The sequence below is a fragment of the Seriola lalandi genome, unplaced genomic scaffold (assembly GCF_002814215.2).
Source record: "Seriola lalandi dorsalis isolate HSWRI2012SDOR001 ecotype SW California unplaced genomic scaffold, Sedor1 jcf7180002054641, whole genome shotgun sequence".
Classification (NCBI taxonomy): domain Eukaryota; kingdom Metazoa; phylum Chordata; class Actinopteri; order Carangiformes; family Carangidae; genus Seriola; species Seriola lalandi.
Window position 1 is genome coordinate 50,050 of NW_019525194.1, and position 9,380 is coordinate 59,429.

The window sequence follows — 9,380 nt, forward strand, 5'->3', positions numbered from 1 at the left end:
ATTGTTTCATTTCAACATTTTTTAAAGGTTAAATCATCCAGTAATTCACTTGGGCTTTCCTATCCTGTAATCATTTTTTGACCGCTCAGATTTTTCTTTGGCAACTATGGGATCCACGGGTTAGGTAATCATGTAAACTCTTGTCTTGTTTACAGCCTCTGTCAATGTTTTTTATTAAAATTTTTGCCTTTATTTTGACAGTTACAGTGAAAGAGAGACAGGAAATTCAGGGGGAGAGAGAGGGGATGACATGCAGCAAGGGGCCGCAGGTTGGATTAATCCTGGGCCGCTGTGGTTAGGACGACCAGAACCATTTGTGTCCAAAAAGAGAAAAATCCTGGGTGGCAACCCTACCATTCACATACACTGGGAAGGTGCATGCTGGTGTAAACAGGAGGCAGATTGTCTACTCTGTAGATGGTTGGTCCTAGCAAAAACAACAAGGTCAGTCACACTTTTACACTTCGGCTGATGAGACCCAATCAGAGATCGGTCGTGGGTGTCTACATCATCGTTTCCAAAGGGTTTCCAGACGACAACACAACCCCCGAGTTTTCAAATGAAAACGTGGTCAGCAGCGTTTCCAAAAGTCTCAAACACGGGTCGTGATGCGTGTGGACGCCAGGCGTAAACGTGGAAAAAGTGATGCGTTTTAAAACTAAAACGTAGAAGTGTGGACGTAGCCTCAGTTTTGCCTTTAAGGATTCGAGTCAAGAATTGACTTGATTCAGACCACTCTCATGTTTTACAGTGACTATGCAGGACCAGAGCCAGGAGTGATTGACTTAGCTTAGCATTAAAAACCACCTGATATCTCTAAAGTTCTTTGCTGGGCTAAACATATCAGTGACTCCTCCGGTCTTAACGCACAGACACGAGCGTTTTCTTCAATTTCACCTCCTCAAGAGAGTAAATAAACACATTTCCAGACTGAAATCACAATGATTTAGAGTTAAAATCAGTAACAGTTACATCTGTCAAAGCAAAATAACAAACAGTACAATCACTGATCTGTATGGAAATCTTACTTATTTGATCCTCTCTTCACACCACGCTGCTCTTCTACCATTACATAATTGTATTAAATAATCAGATGACCTAATCAAACTTGGCTGAGAGACTAATCACAGGTTGCAGAGGCAGCGTGCAGCTGCGCCTCGGCGGGAGCGGCCTGTCCGCTCACGGCATCCAGATGAGAACACACCTTTCACCACAGCATCAAGACCTTTTGTGCGGCCCTCAGAGAACATTGTGCACGTTACATCTGTGCACACAAAGCTACAACACTGTTTCGGCGAGAAGTGCTTATCTTATACAACTCTCACTCTCATTCTTCCGACAGTTTACATCGTGATTTCATCCTTCGATAGCAGTTCCTCTCATCGAATCCTTTCCTCTGGGCAGACTCTAAAAATAACAGGTTTGTAAGGTTTACATTTAGATTTCAGGCTTTTAGCTTATGTAATGTACTCTGAATGCAGCTGTGTAAAAAGTCTAAATTATTACATCACTGAAATGCATGAAAGAGGGGAAAGGTCAGACTCATAGCAGCAATCCAGTCAAGACTAAAGAAGGAACAAGAAAGAAGAAATAAAAGTTATTCCACCTTAAGGAAGACAGGAAGTAAGGGAGTTTCGCATTTACGAGCGCAAAATGTGTCATCTGTCAGGCTTTTAGAAATATAACCCCACAGACAAAACATAGAGAGGTAGAGGGGGAACCTGGAGTTGGATTTATAGATGTGGACAGGATGTCCTGCCTCCCTCAAGACCACACAGATCCATATCTGAGCGCCTCGACCCAGGAGGAAGTCTGTATGACTGTAACCCCCAGTGATGTTTTCTCCAAGCTGTGTGGTCCCCCCCTGCCCCCCCACCCCTAAAGAAAATGCTGAGACGTGGAAGCAAACAGGAGCTGATTATCAGAATTATGAGCTGGACTGTCTGCATGATCCCTCAGCCCGTGTTTGCCAGTTGTCCAAACTGGTGTTGGAAGTTCAGGGAAGGAGGACAGAGAGGAGACATGACCCATATCCAGTCAAATCCTGCAGGTTGTACATTGTTCTTGTTACTTTGACACTTTCTGAAACTTTCTTATCTTCTTTTTTCTCATTGCTGCAGGGGAAGTTAACAGAATCCTTTTTACTGAAATGACTCTGAGCTTCATTTCGTTCATACGTTTGTTTTTAGGAAATATCAAATATGATGCAGCTGCAGCTATTCCACTGTTCACTGTACAAAAACCCACAGATCACGTTAGCAAATAAAGACCTGGAAAATAAAAAACGGGAGAAAATGTGGCCCCCCCCCCGTCTTTCCACCAGCCTTCAGCAGTACAGGACTTTGTTCTTGTCAGACAGAAGAGCAGCAGCAGTGAACCAGGGGAACATCACTGTGCTGTAATCCCATGTGGCTCTGATCTCCAGCCACGGCCTGTCTGCTTAAAGTGCGCTTTGCTTCTCTGTGTGGACACGGATTAAGAACCTGTAAGTCTGAATGCAAAAGGCTTGACTCAGAACAGTGAACGACAATAACTCCTTATTCTGGATTTGTATAAAACAGGCTTTACAGGTGTTCATGAAACACACGAGACTATACAATAAAAGACAATGAGAAATCTTTTGAACTTAGAAGTCTATCCGGTTTTAGGAACTAGAGGAAGGTCTGAACATTTGTTCTTGGCTCTGTGTGTATGTGCATTGGGTGCTTCTGCAAAACAGAGTCAAATTCCTTGTATGTATAAAAAAGACTAGGCCAGAGCCCTGTACATGTCTGGACCGTGTATCATCATTGTGTGAAACTGAAGAGTTGAAAACTGCTGGGGAACCACTGTAAATAACTACTTTCAATGGAAGGTAGATACAGCTGCTGGAAAAGTAGCTAAATACTGCTAGATGATGTAATACACCAATCAGCATATTCATGATGTCATTGTGTCGTATTTGCATTCAGTCTACTGTCAACTGGTTTCAGCCCTTCATCTGTTCTCCTCTCTCCTCCTCTCTGTGCTTACATATACTGTATTTTAATACAGGCGAATTCCCAACAAAGCTCTTCTCATTTTCATGTTTTTCTCTTTCTGTTGTCATGACAATGGAACAAGTTTGAAATGGTGAGGGAAACACGGCCCGTTAAGACTACATGTTAACCAGCAGTCGCTTCCGAGCTGCTGCTCTGCTGTTAAAATCCTGATTTCATAAGCACATTAAAAGCAAAGTGTATATTATATGCTCTATATATTCAGTGACTATATGAGACAGAATATATTTCTTATTTTGTCTCTTACACAGCGCACAACCTGTCTGTCTAACAAACTGCTGCTCTACTTCTTTGCCACTCAAAGTAGCCACAGGTTTGTCCAAAAAGTTTTGATTTGTCACTTTAAAAAAAAAAAAAAGAAAAGAAAAGTGGTCCCGACCAACCAATGGTGTAACTTCATCACTCACTAACTCACTTACTCACTAACTCTGGCAGGTCCAGCCAAATGCGTGGCCAATAGTTCCTTCCTTTGGAACTACAGTGTGTGAACTGTTGAACTTCTGTATTCCTACGCACAAGTGTACCTACAACACGCACTATATTACAATATTACTTACTCCATAAATGTTCCAAAGTAAAGGGCTGTTTGATGGCAGATAAAGTGTTGAAAACATTCAAAATAAAGCACTTTAACTGCTATTAGTCTTTTTCTATGGGCATGTTTTTAAATGGCTAAAACATGTTTTTCCGCTGACCCCCGTCCACAGCAGCTCATCACTCAGCTTCTGTGCCGGTGCTCATGTTGCTTCTCTAAACTGGCAGCGCTCTGATCTCAATCTGCTGCAGGTAATTCACTGACTATGGATAAATCCCTCACACAATCCCACGTCAAATAACCTGAACTATCACTTTAAGCTCGCTCAGCAGGCGGCCAAACTCGATTGTCAGGAGCCGGAGAGCGAACTCCTCTATTGACAATCTTTGTGCGTGACAGGTGAAAACTCAGGAGTGAAAAGCCGTTGCTTTCGAGGGCGTGAGAAAAAAGTGTACGACACAGGAGAAGCTCTCACCCTGCGCTTCACATCTGTGCTTCAAACACTGCTTGTTTACTACTGAGGGTTCCCTATCCCACAATGCACAGCGTGTCTCTTGCAATGTATCAAAAATAAAAGTTCCTCAAGAGTTCAGTGCAAACCTTTTATCTGGATAATATATTAAAGCATTAAAGCAATGTGCATCAACCTTTTTCTTCTGACTTAAATCAGAGGGCAGAACAGCTGATTCTGATTATTATTTCCTGTTTTTGTAACTCAAACACTCAGAGGTTGATTGTTTTCCCCACATCTGGCCATAAACATGCAGCATTATTAAGAATAATATGCCTATGGACATCACAAGATTTCTCTTGAAACGCACTTAAAATGTCATATTGATGATTTTCCATTAACGTAGGGCTCTTTGAACCTCTCTGTTCGCAGTTTTACGTAAATTTACCTGAAAGATTAATGTTGTATTACTTTATAAGACCATTCAGAACATTGCATTAGAGGTCGTAAAACATCTGGGACAAAGATCAGAGAGGTATTTAAACTACTCCCTGCTCTACATCCCTGTAAAGGTTAAATGAGGTAAGAGAGAGTTACATAAAGTCGGTGATCTATTTCCAGATGGTTGCTCCGCTCTCTGACATCAAAGCCAGCCAGTGTCCTATCAGTCACACTATGTGCTCTCCTCCCTGTCGACCACAGATCCTCCATCAAACCTGAGATCTCCGAAGGCCCCACAGCAGCAGAACTAATCCCCTGTGTCCTTACGCTCTCTGAATCACTCCCTCTTTTCTCCCTGAGCTGCTTCAGGTTCATTATGTTAGATTGCCAGCAGATTAGTGATGTAACACAGTTTACACTCGGCAGATAGGAAGTTAATGCCTTAATTCGAAAGTATTTGCAAATGTTGTCAAAGTACGAAGTATCAGTATAATCGCTGCAGCTGAAGGTATGCGGTGTGGTGAGCCGGGCACATCCTTGATTTTATTTGCAGAAGAGAAAAAAACACTACACCTGTGAGAACATGCAGTGTTTGATGTTGTGTGGTGTGCTTTTCAGGATATAATAACACCACTAGCTAATGTTTCAGGTATTTTAATGACACAGCTCTGCCTCGAAAAAAATGATGTTCAAAAAGACACGAGAGTAGGAAATGTAATCCCACTTTAAAGGCAAGCATAAATATCATGTAATAGCAAAAATATATACTGCAAAATTAAATATGCTGAACAATTTTCATTTTTAGGTCCGGTCACTCAAAACAGTTGATTAAAGCTCCATATTTTCCTCTTCTTCTGTGTTTTATTTGAAGTGTTGTTCCATAAGAAGATATATTTGTGGTTTTAAGAACCAAAAACCATCTCAATGTAGTTTTACATCTCCTCTCTCAGGCTTCTCTCTGGAGCTCTAGTAACAACAGGTCAGTGAGCCAATCAGAAGAGAGGAGGCTCTGAGCATCTCTTCTGATTGGCTGACTTTTCTGAGTGATCCAATAAAATATAGCAGATTTCAGGTTAACACTGAGAGAAACCAAATCCTGCAAGGTTGGATGGTGGGTCCAGGTAGGCGGGGCTTGGGGCATGGCTGAGGACAGTGACTGTATAGTTGTGACATCACAAAGCTCGAGAAGTCCTGACCAGCCACCATGATGATACAGGGATACAGGAAATCTTCATTTCAAGCTCCATATTTTATTTGAAGAATTGATGCATAAGAAGATTTCTCAAACCATCTCAATGTAGTTTTACATCTTCTCTCTCAGGCTTCAGCTCCAGAAGTCCTGACGGCTGGTTTTAAGGCTCAGTTTCTGAATACAGGCTGTGTGCATTTCTCTGTGGACTGAGGCTTTGATACTTTCACAGTATTAATATAGAAGCTAGACCTGCTTTATAATAAAATAGACATGGACATCTACCTTTGTACTATATAGGACCTTTAAGTTAGGGGCAGAGTGTGGTCTTGGTTAAATATTAAAAAAGCAACACTGGCTGGAACTGAGCTGGAGCCCCACCCCAACCACACCTTAACTATAGTTTATTGGCCACAATCTTTCCCTTGCTTTAACCATTTGCTTGTTCCATGGGCAGATAGTGTAGAATGAGAAATCTCCTCATAATGTCAGGAAATGATGGTTTCATTTATGAGGACTGCTTGATACAAGTCTCAAGAGATCCTGACCTGTGGAAAGCCTGCGCAAACCTAATATAAATACACCCAGCCACAGTCAGAACCCATCAAAATAGTCCTCGGTATAATTAGACTCGATCCAAAACTGGCCTAAACAGACTCTACATCTTATATCAAAATACGATATTTTGATTAACACATGCTCGGAGCTCGTAGGCAAATCCACTTTGATATGAAACACATACAATACAATGACTCTATTTAACCCAGTTAGACTCAGTTTAGACCCACATTTGGGTCCAAAATCAGGTCTCTGTAGCTACCAACCAAAGGGCCCTGTGAAGACCTGTGTCAGTGTGAGTAAACCTTTCTGCCTGATTAAAAACCACTGATGCTGTGTCAGACAACAGCCAGGAGAGCTGAGGCATACTGATCAATTTATGAGCTGCATTTGATTAAAAATCAAACATCTTCACTTTTAAAATCCCTTCAGGTCTTATACATTTCTTCGAACTCACACTTTGCATCAGAGTATTCAAGACTTTTGAAAAGGGGTGTGGGAACCCTGCTGAGAGATCTGGCTAGATGCCTGAAATGCAAATGCAAAATAGCAGCCACCTGTCATTCAGACGCACATGAAAGCGTTCAGTGGAAAGTGACGCCTTACATCTTGTGTCAGAAAGCAGCTCCACCTGCAAAATTGGTTGTGATTTATTCGATCAGTAATGCCGTATATGTCGTTCCGCCAAGTCACCAGGAAATGACACCCGCTGGTAGGTGATAATTCACTCCGCAGGGCGTGGACCGATGAAGAGTACAAACTGGTAGAAATTACATCTCAATATTTAATACCCTTAAACTTATTCACAGATGTGTATTGACACTATTTATCTATCTATCTAAGATTGTTTTCATAACACCTCAGCATTCGCCCGCAGGCTGTGGATGTGGCTGCCTGGCTGCAGCTTGCACAGATCCACAGGCTCAAGGTCAGAGGTCAAGAGGTGAGGGTGTTAAAGGGTTGAGTTTTACTGGAAATATGAGAAAGACACAGGTAGGTGGGCAGGTGAGCAGGTGCCAGGCTTCTTCAGTGTTTTTGAACTTTAGCAGGAAGTCATCTCGCCTGAGGTGCAACTGTTTGTAATTAACTGAGACAGGTTTTGAGGGGTTGAAAAAAGGAATGAAACTTAAGGAAAGTGATGATGAGTCACGTTATGTGTGCATGTGCACGCAACTATTTCCCATATGCAAACGTAATATATATATATATATATACAAATAAAATAGAGACATAAATGTAAAAGTTATATATAAACCCTGTTAGAAATTGGAGAAATTTCTTATATTGACATATAGGCTACGTCCAGCTCATACAAATAGTTTATGTATATATGCTTATAGACATATGTTATATAAATATATATCCATCTCAAAGCCTATCAGTATATGTTGTGATCACTGCGGCAGTAATTCTTCTTCAGAAAGGAACCCACACAGAAATGTAATATATGACATCACTGTATCAAGAGTGATGTTGCCATCTATGTCACCTGTAAGGGGATATACTATTATCACATAAATGAGTTCATAACATATATGAAATACCCATAGTAAAACTTGTATATGTATATATATTAAAATATCTGTATGATGAATTTTTACATGGTATACCGTAAAAATATGGTAATTATATACAGTATATTTAATTTATGTATACAAGTTTATTAAAATAACATACATATAAAAACTCTATGTGCTTATATAATAAATGAAAATTATTCCAATTTCAATAGTTCTAAACATGATTTTTACATATGTGTTTTCATTTTATATCTACATAAAATTCATTGAGATTGAGTATATGTACAGAACAGCCTCTGTCATTAACCACGCTGATCTCAGCAGCTGGACCGTGACCCACCGGCCTCGTAAAAACATGTGGTTGCTGTTTCTTGGTTTTGGGTGTGAGTGGTGTGGAGGAAGCAAAACAAAGCACATCAGTCATATTGGTCAGCAGTTCAGTGTGTGGTTGGTGGGTGTGAAGTCGCTGCTCTGCATCAGTCAGACCTGCAGCGTGTTTTATTTTCCTGAGTGGAGACATTTACTTTTGATGCATTCATTTTGCCAGGTTACAGTGACCCACTTCACATTCTTTGCATCCATTAGCGAAGGATCTGATTACAAACATGGAATACACAAAAACATATGGAGGGATATTTTAAAGGGGTAATCAGACGTTTCAGTGTGACTTTGATCTCAATGCGCATTGCAGACGATGCAGGTCATCTCAGTCTGCTGGCAGTGAGAGCACCTTTTCCTCTGGCTGATGTCTTCCAGCTGCTGTATTACTCGAGCTGCTACTTGTTTTGGTTTCAACCAGTTGTTAGCGATGCTTTGGAGTCTGTCTCTGTCTCGTCTCTTTCTTGAGACTTTGTATCTCTGACTTGCTTCGGCCCTGTGGGTCTTTTGACTTGTGACTTGTGTTGGTCTTGTGTGTGTGATTTGACTTGGACCTGTCTCTGTCTCACGGGTGTTTTGACTTGGACTCGGCCTCGTAGGTTTTGACTCACGTGTTGTGGGTGTTATGACAGGTCCTCTCCCTGCCCAGCATCCCTGGCTGGTAGTTCGCAACATTGTGTGTAATTAGTTTCTAATATAATCACATTTTTACTGAGAGGTGTAATTACAACTTAACAATTACATTGTTTTCCAGTCACATTACAAATGTTTCTAAATCCAAAGCGTTGCATCATTAGGTCCTCTTAGTAGTGAGGGGCGGGGCTTTGTTAGGATGTGGGGAGATACAGGCTTATTATAGATTGTGACAGAAGAATCCGGTGTTTACAGTTGTGTCTGTCTGCTTGTACTTGTGTGTGTGTGAAGCTCACCCCTATATTTACCTGAGCAGGTGGTATGAGAAGGTGACACGCAGGGGTCAATAGGGAGGAGAGGAGGCGGCAGCTCGGTGTGAGGCTAGAGTGTTTTTGTTTTTGTTGTTGAATTTCCCAGGTTTCATTTTTTTTCTCTGTTTGTTCATGTTTGTTATAAATATCATTTTTTGACCTGCTTTTTTGGCATCATCCCTCTAAAGGTTTCCAAATACCACTGTCTGCCCTTTAGATGTGGTAGCGCCACCACACGGAGCCTTTGAGGGATTTGGTGTCTAGTTACATAAATTCAACACTGATTTACAAGCAGCTTCTCTGGCACAATGTCCTGTCAATGTTCT